Source organism: Somniosus microcephalus, chromosome 24 (assembly GCF_052327205.1).
Source record: "Somniosus microcephalus isolate GS21.2 chromosome 24, FLI_Smic_1.0, whole genome shotgun sequence".
In the NCBI taxonomy this organism is placed as follows: domain Eukaryota; kingdom Metazoa; phylum Chordata; class Chondrichthyes; order Squaliformes; family Somniosidae; genus Somniosus; species Somniosus microcephalus.
In genome coordinates, this window is record NC_141010.1 from 37,366,947 (window position 1) to 37,384,821 (window position 17,875).

Below are 17,875 nucleotides of genomic sequence, written 5' to 3' on the forward strand. Positions count from 1 at the left end.
GCTTGGATTTGGTTAAGCCAAATGTCAGAAGAGATGTGGAGAACAGGCAGTTTCAGAATATGAATGAAAGGCCGACCAGGAGTTTTAAGATAGGTCAACCAGTTTTGGCCCGGGACTACCGCACAGAGAAATGGCAGCCAGGAACGATCTGTACATGGCAAGGACCTCTAATGTATACCATGGACGTTGGAGAGAGCATTGTAAGACGCCATGCTGACCAGATTCTAGAGTCACTGGAAAATGTCAACTCCACACCACGATCTGATACACCTGGCGATGAAACCGAAGTACCAATTGCATCTACCGCAGAATCGGTGATATTGGAAGCAGACGAACCAAACAATGACATTGATCCCGACTCAACCTTGCCAGAAGAACCTGATATCCCAAAGAGGCGTTATCCAGACAGAATCAGGAAGCCTCCTCAAAGACTGAACTTATAATTGCTTAACTTCAACCAATGTATCTAGCAACCGCAATTGTAATTGTAATTAGTTATTATTTAGTTGTTAAATGAATGTTATGTACTGTTTATCTAAAAGGGGAGGAATTGTTGTGTATATACCTTTAAGGGAATAACTGGTCTCAGACTGCAGTACCGGCAGTGACCACCCCTGTATAAAAGGCCCTAGCAGGCTTCTGTAGTTTCAGTTTCCAGGTTGTCTCCATTCAGTAAAGACTTGTTATAATCAACTCCTGCAGTCCGTGTCTCCATTATACACGGACATAATAGGGGTGAGGTGGGCAGAGGGTGAGGTGGGGAGGGGGTGAGGTGGGGAGGGGGTGAGGTGAGGTGGGAAGAGGGTGTGGTGGGGAGAGGGTAGTTTGGGGAGGGGGTGAGGTGGGCAGGGGTTGGTTTGGGGAGGGGGTAAGGTGGGCAGAGGGTCAGTTGGGCAGAGGGTGAGGTGGGCAGGGGGTGAGGTGGGGAGGGGGTGAGGTGGGGAGGGGGTGAGGTGGGGAGAGGGTGAGGTGGGGAGGGGGTGAGGTGGGGAGGGGGTGAGGTGGGGTGGGGGTGAGGTGGGGAGAGAGGGCCTGTTGCCTTCTGCAATGTTGAACTTTTTCATTAAAATATTATGGGGGAGAAATTGAGTCGCGCACCCTTTGGGGCGCTAACTTCGCCGTGTTAGCACCCCGGACAAATGAGCGCCCCCGCGGCCGAAATTGAGTGGTAGCGCCCCAAGAGGGAAGCGGGGTGCTACTGGAAGCACCCCGTTTCCCTCTTGGGGTGCTGCAAGGGAATATCGCGGCGCTACATGCCGCAGCGCCGCGGTATTGCAGGCCTTCCTCCCCTTCTTAAAGGGGAGGGGCCTTGCGCAGCGCGACCCAGGACCCAGCCGGGCTACCAGGGATCGGAGTGCTGGCAAAAGAGCTCGGCACTCAAGAGAAGTGCCAGTCTCATGGAGCGCAGCCGGCACTCCGCGGGAGGGGCAGGTCAGGGGGCCGGGGACGGGAGCGGAGGCAGGTGCTGGCAGGCGACCAGCAACAAAATGGCTGCCCGGCACCTCGCCTTTAAATAGCGCCACCCCAGCCACAGGTAGGCCGCCCTGACCCTGTCGGACATAGTGTCCGGCGGTAAGTCAGGGGCGCTCCCGAAGATCGCGGCCAGGGCGCGAGGGGGGGCGCTGCGCACGGCGATGGGGCGCTAACTGTTACCGCAGCCGCTAACCTGCTGAATTTTGCGGGAGGCGTTGGCGGCGCCGCGCCCGGGCGCTAGTTGCTTTGCGCCCCGTTACGGGAGGCGCAAAGCAACCAAATTTTTCCCCCTGTGTATTCTGGTTTTACAATTGATAGTTTTTTAATCTTCAAAGGGGAAAACAAGGAACATTTGGATTTTCAACAGACCAACCAGACCATCACTTCCCTAAAAGTTATCTCAAAGGTCACACTCCCACATCCAACCCCCTGCCCCAATTCAGAGACATCGCACCCTGTCTAACTCCCCATCCTTTCACAGAGGCACTCTCTCCTCAGAAATTTAGGTTCTTAAACATGCTGATAGGTTTGTGAGTGTCAAACACTGAAAGTGTTACCAAAAGTACTGACGCAGGTTATGAAGGCCATAAAAAAGCAAACCAAGCACTGGGTTTATTTCTAGAGGGATAGAATTGAAAAGCAGAGACGTTATGTTAAGCCTGTATTGAACCTTGGTTAGACCACAGAGAGTACTGTGCACAGTTTTGGTCTCCATATTATAAAAAGGATATAGAGGCATTGGAGAAAGTGCAAAAAATATTCACAAGGATGACACCAGAACTGGTAGAAGACACTAACAACATCCCAGTAATGGATAATCAAGGGGCCACAGGGAGGGGGGAGCTAAAGGCAATCACTATCACTAAGGAAACAGTACTTGGTAAAATAATGGGACTAAAAGATGACAAGTCCCCTGGACCAGATGGCCTGCATCCCAGGGTCTTAAAAGAAGTGGCTGCAGAGATAGTGGATGCATTGGTTGCAACATACCAAAATTCCCTGGACTCTGGAGAGGTCACAGTGGATTAGAAAATCGCAAATGTAACAGCCCTATTTAAGAAAGGAGGGAGACAGAAAACAGGAAACTATAGACCAGTTAGCCTAACATCTGTCATTGGGAAAATGCTGGAGTCCTTCATTAAGGAAGCAGTAGCAGGGCATTTGGAAAATCATAATGCAGTCAAGCAGAGTCAGCATGGTTTTATGAAAGGGAAATCATGTTTAACAAATTTGCTGGAGTTCTTTGAGGATGTAGCGAGCAGGGTGGACAAAGGTAAACCAGTAGATGTGGTGTATTTGGATTTCCAGAAGGCATTTGATAAGGTGCCACATAAAAGGTTACTGCATAAGATAAGAGCTCACGGAATTGCGGGTATTAGCATGAATAGAGAATTGGCTAACTAACAGAAAGCAGAGTCGGGATAAATGGGTCATTTTCTGGTTGGCAAACGGTAGCTACTGGGGTGCCACAGGGATTGGTGCTGGGGCCTCAACTATTTACAATCTACATTAATGACTTGGATGAAGGGACCGAGTGTAATGTAGCCAAGTTTGCGGATGATGCAAAGATGGGTGGGAAAGCAAGTTGTGCAGAGGACTCAACGAATCTGCAAAGGGATATAGACAGGCTAAGTGAGTGGGCAAACATTTGGCAGATGGAGTATAATGTGGGAAAGTGCGAGGTTATACACTTTGGCAGGAAAAATAAAAAAGCAAATTATTATTTAAATGGAGATATATTACAAAATGCTACAGTTCAGAGAGACCTGGGGGTCCTTGTGCATGAAACGCAAAAAGTTAACATGCAGGTACAGCAAGTAATCAAAAAGGCAAATAGAATGTTGGCCTTTATTTCAAAGGGGTTGGAGTATAAAAGCAGGGAAGTCCTGCTACAACTGTACACGGTATTGGTGAGACCACACCTTGAGTACTGCGTACAGTTTTGGTCTCCTTATTTAAGGAAGGATATACTTGCATTGGCGGCAGTTCAGAGACGATTCACTAGGTTAATTCCAGTGATGAGAGGGTTGACTTATGAGGAAAGGTTGAGCAGGCTGGGCCTATGCTCATTGGAATTTAGAAGAATGAGAGGTGATCTTATTGAAACATATAAGATACTGAGGGGGCTCGACAAGGTAGATGCAGAGAGGATTTTTCCCCTCGTGGGGAAATCTAGAACTCGGGGGCACAGTTTCAGAATAAAGGGTCACCCTTTTAGAACTGAGATGAGAAGGAATTTCTTCTCTCAGAGGGTTGTAAATCTGTGGAATTCTCTGCCCCAGAGAGCCGTGGAGGTTGGGTCATTAAATACATTTAAGGTGGAGATAAACAGATTTTTGCAAGATAAGGGAGTGAAGGGTTATGGTGAGCGGGCAAGGAAGTGGCTTTGAGCCCAAGATCAGCCATGATCTTATTGAATGGCGGAGCAGGCTCGAGGGGCCAAGTGGCCTATTCCTGCTCCTATTTCTTATGTTCTTAACTGAGGATATACTCATCAGGAAAGGCTGATCAGGCTGGAACTCTTTTCTGTAGGAAAGAGAAGGCTGCAGGGTGACCTGATAGATGTCTTTAAGATTATGAAGGGGTTTGATAAGGTAGACGTAGAGAAGCTGAATCTGCTGGTGGGGAAGACCAAAACCAAGGGCCATCAATATAAGATAGTCACTAATAAATCAAATGGAGAATTCAGGAGAAACTGTTTTACCCAAAGAGTGGTAAGAATGTGGTACTTGCTACCACAGGGAGTAGTTGAGGCCAATGGCATAGATGCATTTAAGGGGAAGTTAGATAAGCACATGAGGGAGAAAGGAATAGAAGGATATATTGATACGGTTAGATGAAGAGGGGTAGGAGGAAGCTCGTGTGGAGCATTACAGCCGGCATAGACTAGTCGGGCCGAATGGCCTGTTTTTGTGCTGTGGACTCCATGGGCTGGATTTTCCCAGCCCTGAGGAGGCGGGTTTGAAGGCGGGACTGCTGGGAAAGTCAAAAAGAATGGGAGTGGGTCCCGAACCTGCTCCCAACCCGCCTCCAACCAACCTTCCCAGGAGCCGGATCAGTTAAGAGGCTTTTCCCAATTTTTCGACTGCTGCTGCGGGCTTCCTGACGTCGGGGATCCCCGCCAGGGTAAGTGAGGCGTGCTGTGGGTCTATTGTTATGTTGGTGTTTGGATGACAGCTGCAGAAGTGGTGTGAAGGATGCAATGGGACAATGGTTAGTATAAGAGGTAAGGAAATGTTATGAAAGTAATTTTTAATGTGGTTAGATGTTTCTGCAGGTGACAAGCTGTGAAGTGTTTGTGTAGCCTCATCTCAGCAGGAGAAGTGACAGATGGCTTCTGCAATCTCAGCTGCAGCTGCCATCTGTTTTATCCGAAGGAGGGAGTAATTGGAGCGCCTGGGTGCAAGGGCTCACCTGTGCACCTCAATGCTGTCAAACACTGACATTCATCTGTCAAACAAGTGCGGTGCATATTCCTTTAAGAAAACCGGCAGATGAAGCGTCATCAACTGACGTCATCTGACACTGGCTTTCCCTTAATTGGCTGGCAAGCCCGCAGGGCGGGTTTAACAAGGCCAATCAGGGCAAAATCGCGTCTGTTTGTCAGACGTCACTGGGGGCAGCAGTCCCGCCCCCAACTCATCTTGGTAAGTAAAGCCCAGCCCCGTGTAACTCTGTAAGCACTCCAGCTGACCAAAATTGCTACTCTTATGAAGTCATTCAGCCACTTTATTTTTTCCACCGTGTTTTGCATCTCTCTCGGTTTCAGAGACTTTAGCCTGTGTTTTTGGGCCAACCTTAGCTCAGACAGTTGTCTTTCTGGAGACCATTTTAATGAATTCTTCCACTTGCAAACTGATGCTCCTGCTCTCTAAATTGCTGCCAACGTATTAATGGGGTTTTGGTGAGCACTCTTGATTCAGTTGTTGCCAGCAAAGACAATAACTAGGTCAGGTGGGCTATTTCTGGATATTAAGCCATTTAATTAACATTATTACATCCTGTACATCAGCTGATGGCATCATTTACTAAATTAACAGGAGAAAAAAGTAGAAAATTGCACACTAATGCAAGGCAGTAGTTATGTGTAATTGCCCATTTCCAACAAAATAGCCATAATAGCTACAATTCCATTCTTAATGTCTCATTTGAGGCAACTTGAAGTCCAACACATAATTGAATAAAAGCATAATTTTAAAATAAAGCATGGCTATAAGACCATTTTCTTCCCCCTCCTCTTCAAAAGATAATGAAGCTCCATTGGCAACGTTATAATTCCTACTTCACGGAATACTCTGGCCTGAAGGATTGGATGGTGCCATGGATTACCACAGTGTCCCTTTTTGGTTTTTAAATCCAGCTCTGACTCTGATAGAAGTTGACACTCTCTCCAGGCTGTCAGGATCCATCAGAAATAAAGTTGAGCAATTCAGCCCAGTTCCTTGTGGGCCCCAAGCCTGTAACTAAAAATAATTCAGCACAGCATTTTCCGCTGTTGTTACTCCGGCTCCTCAGTGTAACGAAAGCAGACATGGGAGGGACTCACTCCGAAAGTTTCAGCACCAACTACCTGCTATCCCCTGCCACTTCAGGAAATGATTTGGGACATAAAATAGGAAGATAGCAGGGGCGATTTTGCCAATGGGGGCGCGTTGGAGGCGGGACTGCTGCTTGTCAGGTTTTAGTCCCACCTCCATCGACTTCTGGCCAACCCACACTATTTTCCCTTGATTGACCTTGTTAAACCCGCCCAGCGGGCTTAACAAACCAATTAAGGGGAAGCCGGTTACAGAGAACGTCAGCGTATGACGGTTCCTCTGTCAAAAAGTTTTGACAAATGAATTGTCATCGTTTGACAGCTCTGTGAAGCTGTCAAGCACTGACATTCTCTGTTGTTTGATGAGTCCTTGTATTCAAGACTTATCAAACCTCTTTCTTTAGCAGAAATTAGATGGCTGTTGCATCGGAGAATGCAGCAGCCGTCTGTCATCTCTGCCAGTGAGATGCGAGACTCTCCGCATCCCCAACTCTTGAAGCCTGCAGGGAGAAACAAAGGTAAGTAAACATTTTCCACTCACCTCACATGCTTACCTCTCCACACTTACCTCCACAGTGCACTTTTGCACCCCTCCGACCCCCGCAGACCCACTGCTCGCCTCGGTGACCCTGGCGGGGTTTCCCGACGTCGGGAAGCCCGCATTTGTGTTGGAAAAATGGGGATAATCCTCTTAACTGCCTGTTAACTACCTGTTAACAGGCAGTTAAGTGGTTGTAATCCCCTTCCCACCTCCAGGAGACGGGACCCGGCGCAGGTCGGCTACCCGTCTCCTGGGAAGATGGCACGGAGGTGAGTTGGGGGCGGGATGGGTACCCGCCCCCAGATTCTGCCATTTTCCCAGCAATCCCGCCTCCCCAGGGCTGGCAAAATTGCACCCAGGAATTGCTAGATGACAAAAGACCAAAGTCCGTCTAGTTCACCTTCTACCATCCTGGTAGTCACATGATATGACGATAATGGAGTTATTGCCTAATCATAGCAATCAGTCTCTATCGATTAGTCTGCAATAGACCCAGACATGAGGTGAGGAAACCAGCCCCCCCCAGTGGTGGAGAGCTTTGGTAACCATAGATCCAAAGTCACCATTTTCCTCCCAAGCACGCTACATTTACCACACGTCATGTCTCAACTTACTCATACACTGCATCCCAAAATGTTAGGTTTTTTCAGAAAATAACCAATCTGTATTGAATTGAATCAATTCTAACTGCTTCCTAGGAAGCCTGTTCCATTGATTGTCCACTAGCTTACTGATATATTGGCCCCCATATTTACGTGGAGGCAGGGAGGGAGCAGGAACGTGTGCCTGTGGCTGGGAAACCCAGGAACCCCGGGAAGACGGCGGTCCTGCCAAATTTAATGGTAGGACCACATTAGATATTTTTTAATCTGTTTCCCGCCCGGCAACCAGCCAGATTGAAAGGCTGGCCAGCTGCTGTGCGGGAAGGACGCTATTGGAGAAGATTGGAGGTTTGGTAGGGGGAGCTCGCAGCGCAGCCACAAGGAGAGAGGGAGAGATCACAGGGGTGGGTGAGATCGAGGGGAGGCGAGATCGCAGGGTGGGGGAGTTAGACCCATCACGGGTTGGGGGGGGGAGGGGAGAGATCCTGGCAGAAGATTTGCTTGAGGGGCCGAGGGGAAGCACTCCTACTTCTCCTGGCTCACAAGCACTGCTGGTAAAGCACTTGCCTGCTGGTTCAGGCAACTCCCACCTCCCTTCAGCTGCCGGGTTTCCCGAACCCTGGGTTTTATGAACAGAACAAAGTATCCCTGCAACTGAAATTGAGGACGTGAAATGAAGTGGGGCCGTGGGCCCTTTAAATATACAAGCAAAAGAAGCGTCAGCACTGACGTCACCTGACCCGCACTGTGAACTAGGGTCGGGGAACGCAAAAGGTGGGCTTAACAAGGCCCATTGACGCAAAATCTTTTTTCTCGGCGGGATGTAGACGGCAGCGGGCTCATAGCCCGACAACGACCTCACCCGCCATGGACCCACCTCGGTCGGCCAAATCGCAGCCCTAGTGTTGCTATGATGAGTGGAAGGGAGATTTAAATTTTAAAGGGCCTGGATGGGAGTTCAGTTGATCGCCCTAGAACCAGCTGAACTCCCCAGCCCCTCAAAATTTTAATTGCTTATTTAGTACAGTTGGAAGTTTCCCACAGCCCTGATACAGTGCAACCTTTATTTAGTCCCTTTCATGACCTCAGGACATCCCAAAACGTTTTATAGCCAATTAAGTACTTATATAGTGTAGTCACCATTGTAATGTAGGAAACATGGCAGCCAATTTGCACACAGCAAGGTCCCACAAACAGCAGTGTGATAATGACCAGACAATCTGTTTTCATAGATGTTGGTTGAGGGATAAATATTGGCCAGGATACCAGGGAAAACTCCCCTGCTCTTCTTTGAAAGAGTGCCGTGGGATCTTTTACGTTCACCTGGCAGGCAGATGGGGCCTCGGTTTAACGTCTTATCCAACAGTGTCAAACTCACTCAGTAGTGCACTGGGAGTGTCAGCCTAGATTTTGTGCTCAAGTCTCAGGAGCGGGACTTGAACCCACAACCTTCTGAGGCAGGAGTGCTGCAGCCACTGAGCCATAGCGGACACCTGCCTGCAGCAACGATTTTACCTCCCCTCCTGTGGCTTGTTTCTCAGTGAAACTGGGAATCCTGCCTGGAGCCTGACCCTTGAAAACGAGGCAGGTCAGTGGTGGGCCATTGGGCCGGCGGAACTCTTGCCCTGACTAAGAGGCGCCGGGATTCTGCCAAAGCAAAAAATAAATAAATCCTGGCCAGTGTTTCTGAGCTTGCAGTCTCACTAAGAGGTTTTAGAGATCACTGGTGTAGGAAATAAAGAAAAAAAATGACACCAACTCGGGATGAGCAATACTGAGGTTTGGAATGAAGATGTGTTGCTGAGTGGGGTTGCTGTAGATTTGGCGCATGCAACCAGTCCTGGACTGCTTTCCTAAAAAAATGGAAAGTCTTTCCCCAACCCTGACATTCTTCACTTTTTATACAAGCATCAAAAAGTAATAATATAAAAGTTTTGAAATGATTCCGATCCTTGGCTATTTAAGACACCTGTGGTTCTTGCCAAGGATTATGGGTAAATATGTTGTCAAGGATAAGAGGCCCATGAAGGGCTTCTGGCAGCGTGTCCTGTGCTTAGACCTTAAGAATTTCATGGGCTACCAGCCAGGCCCAGCCGTGACGATATTATCTGAGCACGTCAGGCCAGATCGTATATCATTAAAGTCAAACTTAAGTAGGAACAGCTGCATTGCGTTCAAGCAATGAGCAAAGAAGATATGGTAAAATACATTTTGTTCTATCTGAATTCAGCAAAATCAGAAGTAAAGCAATTAAATGATTATGTCTTTCCCATAAGATACTTACTTAAATACATTGGCCCCGATTTTAACTTGTGGGGTGCGGGTATGGTGCACGTGAGCCCCGAAGCGGGTGGCGTGCACCAGGGAATCCAGGGACATGGACAGGTTTTCTCCTGCTTGAATCCGGCCAGATTCACTCCCTGGCTGGCAGGCCAGAATTCGGGCAGCAGGAGGCCGCAGCCAGGGGGCTCGCGGGAAAGGTGCCCGGCAGTCAGATAAGTGGTGGGGGGAGAGGCTCTGGACACGATCGGGAAGGGAGGGAGGGGGTTGGCAGTGAAGGGGGCAAGGGCGGCCCACGGCTGCCTTGTGGATCCCAGAGGAGCATTCCTGCTCCTCCTGGCCCACAAGGACACCTAAAATGGAATTTTACAAACTTATCTGCTTGGGTCTCTTCTGGCCCACAATCCAGCTTCTGACAGGTTGGGCCTGACAGTGAAGCCATCACTGCTCCACAGCTCAGGCCTCAGGTTAAGATAGCAGATCAGGTAACGATGACGTCACCGGGTCCCGATCTGCATATTTAAACAACACCCTGCCAGCTTGGGGCGGGTGTCCTGCTCAAAATACCAGGTTAACATCGGGACAGGACGGAAAGGCAGTGGGATAAGAGGAAGTAAGTCACTTTTTAACGAGCACACCCCCGCCACCCCACTGCCCGGTTTCTGCCAGGCAACTGGAGTTAGAATCAAGGCTGGTCACTGAGTTTGTATATAAATGTTAAACAATAAATTATATGTGCCACAGCAATTGCATTCATACTTACCATCTACAGCCATATAAATCCAGACTTTAAAGAGTTTTTCAGGCTAACAAAAAGCAGGAGGTCTATCAATCAGATTGCTAGATTTTCTTGGTTTTCGTGTTCGAAAGCAATGCTGATAGGATTTTTCAAGCAAATTGTGAGTACTTCAATGTGTAGGAATGGTGTCAATATATTAGGAATGAGAAGGCAAACATGTACTCCATTACTGTGAAATGTATTGTTGTGTTGGGCTAGATTGGAATGAAGCCTAAAATTCAACAGTACAGACAAAGCAGAAGCTGAGTTCAATTCCTTAGATCATAACGTGGGCAAGTCTTTAAAATCTATGAAAGTTTGGAGGGCTTTTATCGAGGACTCACATGGGTGTGAAATCTCTCTAATGCAAATACAGGAGAAGGCCCCTTACAAATTTTGGTGCTACTTTAGGTATTCGCTTCATTTCAACAGTACTGGTCGCCCGTTAACAGGCTGAGCGGCCCATTCAAAATTCCGCGCATTCGCGGTTGTTCCCTTTAAGAGCCGGTGAGCCGGCTGCGTGGGACTTCCAGAGCGATGTGCGGCCACACAGCTTAAAGAGAACATTGCCGGTCACTCCTGTAAATGGTCTCTGCAACTTGTATTCAGGAGTCTGCCTGTACTGCCCAATATGTAATGATGTAATATCATCACCCAGGGGTGTAGCAATAAGATCACTTTGTGAGCTGAGCTGGGTGCCAAGGGTAGACTTTCAGCAGTGGCAGTAGACTGGTGGTAGCAATTTGGCCAATCGTTATACACCCTGCCCAAATTTTCCTTTCCATTAAAGTCAATGCTTAAGCACATACAGAGTAACAGTTGTAATCGAATCTCAGTTATTTTGCTTTACTCCACCTTCCTTTGCATACATAAGAAAACTACTGACACACAGACCCACTTTAGCACACTAACTTGACTTTTGCTTCTCTGGACAGCCTTCTTGTTGTGGCCAGCGCTGAGCTTAAGATAATTGAGCTTTCCCTCACTTAGCTTGGCTCCTTCTCCATACCTAACTGGATGGACTGACTGACCTCCTTTGTCCTTGTTCCTTCGTGTTTACAGGAAGTAGGAGGGCTGTTCCCACCCCTAGTTACTTCCTCATTAAGGTATTGGCCTGTAGGCATGTTAATAAAACTGGCTACCTCTTCTTTTTCCCACCCCCCACCCTTGGGGTGTAGATTCCTAGAAACTATCTTCCACTATTCTCAAAATTAATGGGGCCATTTTGACTCATTTATACTGTTCACTTAAAATATTATCTCCTGGTAACATATTCCAGAAGATTATAAGCCTTTCTGTAAAAATGTTTTATCCAGCTTCCCTCTTACTCCTTTTTGACCCTTTTATTATAGAATCATTGAATGATACAGCACACAAGACTTATGAAGCTACAGGAAACTCTTTTTTATCTGGCACCGACGGGACCGACGTGGTGCCGGTTTATCAAAAAGTCCGGATACAGAGAGGTATAGTTAAAAGGTACGAGAGCTCCGTACACAGCAACAAATCCAGGCTTGCCTGTTGCTTAGCAACAGCTGCAGGAACCCCGGTCACAGACAAAGCGTCCCTGTTGCTTAGCAACAAGTGCAGGAAGCCCGATTACATGCCACAGATCCAGGAACGGCCACTAATATGAAGTAAAACTTACCTGAACCTACTCCTGAATTTTGCTGGTTAACAGAGATTTCCGGTTATTTAGGTGCCGGTAAATTGAGAGTTTCCTGTATTGGCTATTTTGCCTTCCTGCCTAGGATTGTGCTGTTTTGCCCAACTCCGCTCCCTACATTAATTGAGAGATCAGACGGGACACTTGTTCCTGGCTCTACATTCCTGGATCAATGGTTTTCAAATCCCTCCATGGTCTCGCCCCTCCCTATCTCTGTAATCTTCTTCAGCCCCACAACCCCCCGAGATATCTGCGCTCCTCTAAATTCTGCCCTCTTGAGCATCCCTGATTATAATCGTTCAAGCATTGGTGGCCGTGCCTTCTGTTGCCTAGGTCCTAAGCTCTGGAATTCCCAGCCTAAACCTCTCCGCCTCGCTACCTCTCTCTTACCTCCTTTAAGACGCTCCTTAAAACCTACCTCTTTGACCAAGCTTTTGGTCACCTGCCCTCATTTCTCCTTATGTGTCAAAGTTTTTGTTTTTTAATACTCCTGTGAAGCACCTTGGAACATTTTACTATGTTAAAGATGCTATATAAGTACAAGTTGTTGTTGTTGTTAGGAGGTGTGCAGGATTGGGCTGGGTTGACTTTATTTTCTGATGTTTCTTCCTCTTTTTTTTGAACTCCCTCCCTTAGGGTAAGTTTCCCATCGTGCCTGTGCCAGCTCTTTGGCAGAGCTTTCCAATTAAACCCACTCCCCTGCTCTTTCCCCATAGTGTAGAAAGTATATACAGATTAATATTTCTTGAAATACTTTGCCAGGCAAAAAGGTTTTACAAAGTGAACTAAAGTTGGTGAATGTAACGAGCAGTCTTTCACTGATAAGGCAGGAACCATGGTTGTGACGGCAGGGGGTAGTGAGAGTCAACAGAGATAAACAAACCCCCTGAGTATTGTAGACATGGTGGGCAGGATTTTCATTGGGCCGTGGAGGCGGGATTGGAGGCATGTGGGAGGTTAAAATCCCGAAATCGGGGGGCACGAACCCATCCCGTCCCCAACCCGCCTCCATGCCAGTTTCAAAGGAGGCGGGTACCCGACCCACACTGGGATCCGCCTCCCCGACCCGCACTGGAACCCGCCTCCCCGAGGCGGGAAGAGGATTAGTGCCACCAAAAGGTCTTGACAGATGAAATATCAATCTGTGACGTCACTTGTTGTCAACCCCGAAAGTTGTAGTCCTGCCTCCAACCACCTCTTCAATGAAAATCCAGCCCGGTGTCTCTGGTGACTTTTCTGAGGTGAGAAGTCAAACCTTTGAAGCTTTGAAATGCAGAATACGACGTAACTCATGAACCTAATCAAGTGGTTTTCTGCCACCTTTGTAAACTTTAGGAGCGAATGAACAATTTTGGGCTGTGATAAGGATAGCCGCACAGGATGTGTGAGTGTGAAAGTTTGACAGCTCAAACAGCTCAGACCAACATTAAAGTAACATTTCACTATCTCTGAATGATTGGTTTAAGGAAAAGGGCACGGAAAGCTGTATAAAGCACAGCGGCTAAAGAAAGCAGCACTGCAGTCAGAAGAAGGTGGCTTGGCAGTCATCTCACCTACGAGGATCAGGCTGCAGTCGGAAGGAGCGGCCTGGCCAGTCCTTTCGCTTACGAGGACCTACAATCAACGCTGGACCGATCATCGGCGGGTGGGTGTATGTCTGATTTCTTGCAATATTATTGGCGAACTGCTCGAATAGTGGTTGGGGTTTTGAATCTGTCTTAGGAACAATAAAAGGTTAACGGCAGAACCCGTGTGTCTGGTGTAATTTCTCATAAGTCTCAAGTCCGAACTCTATAACCTGTTGGACGGGGCGAGGGGTAATTCCGCACCTCTTACAATAGCCCTGCAAATTTTCTCCCTTCAAGTATTTATCCAATTCTCTTTTGAATGTCACTATTGAATCTGCTTTCACCACACTTTCAGTCAATGCATTGTCATTTGCCTTGATCCATTTTGTCATTCCCTTCATAGCCGTGAAAATTTCAATTAGGGCGCCTTCAAAGTCTTCTCCGTTCGAAAGACAGGGAAAAGAGGAGGAGAAATTAACTCGGGGTGGGGGGGGGAGCGGGTGGCCGGGGGGGCGGTGAACACAGAAAGACAGCTTTATCCCTTCGTGAAAATAAAAGAGTATAATGTCACGTGGGACAAACTTCAAAGAGCTGTCGGTTCACAGTGACTCCGCTTACTTGTACTTCTAAACAGGAAAAATCAGCAAGGAAACTGAGTAACTGAGCACAGAGTGTTCTAAGAGGATAAGTAAAGGTTGAGAAAAAAAAATCATTGGGGCAAAGAAAAAATGGTCTTTATTTCTTTCAATTGGTGTCCCCCACCCCGCTCTAATAAAACATATATTGGGGGATAAATTCGGGAGAGCCCATTTTTCAGCCCTTCACCTACCACGTGATAACAGCTCACACTCAAATGGTGATGTCCGAGGAGCCCCTAATTTTGGGCCTTGGACCTCATCATACTGTAGCTGGCGCTGCGGAGGAGCCCGCACAGGTTAGTGCTCCAATTCCCAGGTAAGTGGTTGGGTTGGATTGTGGTGATCGAGAGGAAGAACGGGTGGGCCTCAGAGTCCGCGATCGGGGTTCGGTGGGGCATATGCAAATGCAGTAACGCCTGCTTCAGACGCGGGTAAAGGACGCCTCATTTGTCCTTTACCAAGATGGTGTCCTGCGCACTTCCTGCAGGAAGTGAGCATGAGCATCTCAGACCCTATTTTCAATCCTTATGTGGCCGTGCAGTGCCTAAGAAACGGGTGCTACACGGCCCAATTTAGCCCCCACTATTTCCAAAACTCCATTTTTTTTTCAATATCGCAGCACTACATGACGCAGCGCCATGCGCTGCGGCACGTCGCACCGCAGTACTGCAGGCCTTCCTCCTCTTATTAAAGGGGAGCGGCCTAGCGCAGCACGACCCGGGGTTCAGTTGGGCCACCAGGGATCGGCGTGCCGGCAAAAGAGTCGCGTGGCGCTAACAGTTACTGCCGCCACTAACCTCCCGCTGAATTTCGCGGGAGGCAGTAGCGGCGCTGTGCCCAGGCGCTAGTTGCCTTGCGCCCCATTTGCGCCCTCTTAGGGCGCTAATGGGAGGTGCAAATCAACCGAATTTTTCCCCCAATTATCTACAGTCTAATCGACTTGCACCTTTTTTTTATTCATTCATGGGATGTGGGCATCGCTGGCAAGGCCAGCATTTATTACCCATTCCCAATTGCCCTTGAGAAGGTGGTGGTGAGCCACCTTCTGGAACCGCTGCAGTCCGTGTGGTGAAGGTACTCCCAGAATGTTGTTGGGGAGGGAGTTCCAGGATTTTGACCCAGCGACGATGAAGGATCGGCGATATATTTTCAAGTCAGGAATGTGTGCAACTTCGAGGGGAAATTGAAGGTGGTGCCATCCTGCTGAATTTGTCCTTCTAGGTGACAGAGGTCACGGGTTTGGGGGGTGCTGTTGAAGAAGCCTTGGTGAGTTTCTGCAGTACATTTGTAGATGGTACGCACTGCAGACATTCACTCTGAAGGGAGTGAATGTTTAAGGTGGTGGATGGGGTGCCAATCAAGTGGGTTGCTTTATCCTGGATGCTGTTGAGTTTCTTGACTGCTGTTGGAGCTGCACTCATCCAGGCAAGAGGAGAGTATTCCATCACACTCCTGACTTGTGCCTTGTAGATGGTGGAAAGGCTTTGGGGAATCAGGAGGTGAATCACTCGCTGCAGAATAGCCAGCCTCTGACCTGCTTTTGTAGCCACAATATTTATGTGGAAGGTCCAGTTAGGTTTCTAGTCAATGGTGACCCCAGGATGTTGATGGTGGGGGATTCGACGATGGTAATGCCATTGAATGTCAAGGGGTGGTGGTTAGACTCTCTCTTGTTGGAGATGGTCATAAACTGGCACTTGTGTGGCACGAATGTTACTTGCCAATTGTCAGCCCAAGCCTGAATGTTGTCCAGGTCTTGCTGCATGCGGGCATGAACTGCTTCATTATCTGAGGAGTTGTGAATGGCATTGAACACTGTGCAATCATCAACGAACATCCCCACTTCTGACCTTATGATGGAGGGGAGGTCATTGATGAAGCAACTGAAGATGGTTAGGCCTAGGACACTGCCCTGAGGAACTCCTGCAGCGATGTCCTGGGGCTGAGATGATTGGCCTCCAACAATCACAACCATCTTCCTTTGTGCTAGGTAGGACTCCAGCCAGTGGAGAGTTTTCCCCCTGCTTCCCATTGACTTCAATTTTACTAGGGCTCCTTGATGCCACGCTCAGTCAAATGCTGTCTTGATGTCAAGGGCAGTCACTCTCACCTCACCTCTGGAATTCAGCTTTGTCCATGTTTGGACCAAGGCTGTAATGAGGCCTGGAGTCGAGTGGTCCTGGTGGAACCCAAACTGGGCATCAGTGAACAGGTTATTAGTGAGTAAGTGCCGCTTGATAGCACTGCCGACGACACCTTCCATCACTTTGCTGATGGTTGAGAGTAGACTGATGGCGGCGGTAATTGGCCGGATTGGATTTCTCCTGCTTTTTGTGGACAGGACATACCTGGGCAGTTTTCCACATTGTTGGGTAGATGCCCGTGTTGTAGCTGCACTGGAACAGCTTGGCTAGACACGCAGTTAGTTCTGGAGCACAAGTCTTCAGCACGATGTTGTCGGGGCCCATAGATTTTGCTGTATCCAGTGCGCTGAGCCGTTTCTTGATATCACGTGGAGTGAATCGAATTGGCTGAAGACTGGCTTCTGTGATGGTGGGGACCTCAGGAGGAGGCCGATATGGATCATCCACTCGGCACTTCTGGCTGAAGATGGTTGCAAACGCTTCAGCCTTGTCTTTTGCACTCACGTGCTGGGCTCCGCCATCATTGAGGATGAGGATATTCATGGAGCCTCCTCCTCCCATTAGTTGTTTAATTGTCCACCACCATTCACGACTAGATGTGACAGGACTGCAGAGCTTTCATCTGATCCATTGATTGTGGGATCGCTCAGCCCTGTCTATAGCATGCTGCTTCTGCTATTTAGCATGCATGTAGTCCTGTGTTGCAGCTTCACCTGGTTGGCACCTCATTTTTAGGTACACCTGGTGCTGCTCCTGGCATGCTCTTCTACACTCCTCATTGAATCAGAGTTGGTCTCCTGGCTAGATGGTAATGGTAGAGTGAGGGATAAACCAGGCCGTGATGTGACAGATTGTGGTGGGATACAATTCTGCTGCTGCTGATGGCCTACAGCGCCTCATGGATGCCCAGTTTTGAGCTGCTAGATCTGTTCTGTATCCCATTTAGCACAGTGGTAGACAGCTGCGGCTTATACACTGGATTTACAGTAGATGGAAGGTTAAAACGCAGACATATTTATGGCAAAAAAGCCTCCGAGGGACATGATTCTGTCTTTCAATAAAATTGTTTGTTTTAAAAACTCCTTGGGGCTCTATGGACTCTAATGGAACCAGTAACCTTTCTGCTCTTAGCAGACATTGCAAGCAGGTCAAGCAAGCATGTTTTGTACAGGGAGCCGATTCACTGATGGAATAAGGAGTGAAGGGACATTGATTCTCCCTTATTTTCCTGGCTCCTTGTTTCTGTAGAAAGGTCACTGTGATGTCCATACACTGTGGTGAGTCATGCTCACTGCTTGCATGGGCAGTGGTTGATGATGAGACGCCAGCCCAGTGGCTTGCTCCTGTCACTGGGATCATCTGGTCTAAGCAGAATGCCTCCTGGACAATTAGCCTGCAGTTAACGATGCTCTTTTTCATTCCTGTGCCATTGATACAAACCACATTTGTTCAGCATTCTGTGTATATCTGATACATCCGTTATTGAAAACAATGACCTGCCAATTTAAAAGAAAAATGACCTACAAAAGCTAATGTTAAAGTTATGGAGGTCAATTTTAACTAGGGGAGCCCAATGGGGCGGGTAGGGCTGTGGGGCGGGAAGGAAACCCCGACGGGAAGCTCAGTGTGAGGTCCGGGCCATTTTAAC

The 17,875-nt window shown here is 48.2% G+C and overlaps 1 long non-coding RNA gene across 1 annotated transcript in view; it reads left to right on the forward strand.

Moving 5' to 3' along the window:
* The window catches only part of LOC147101242 (uncharacterized), a 157,748-nt gene extending 144,124 nt beyond the window's left edge, over positions 1 to 13,624 (forward strand). The window contains exons 2-3 of the long non-coding RNA XR_015073467.1: positions 11,564 to 11,690; positions 13,344 to 13,624. This is a non-coding gene — a long non-coding RNA (uncharacterized LOC147101242). The remainder of the gene's footprint in view (positions 1 to 11,563; positions 11,691 to 13,343) is intronic.
* The last annotated feature ends 4,251 nt before the right edge of the window (positions 13,625 to 17,875 follow it).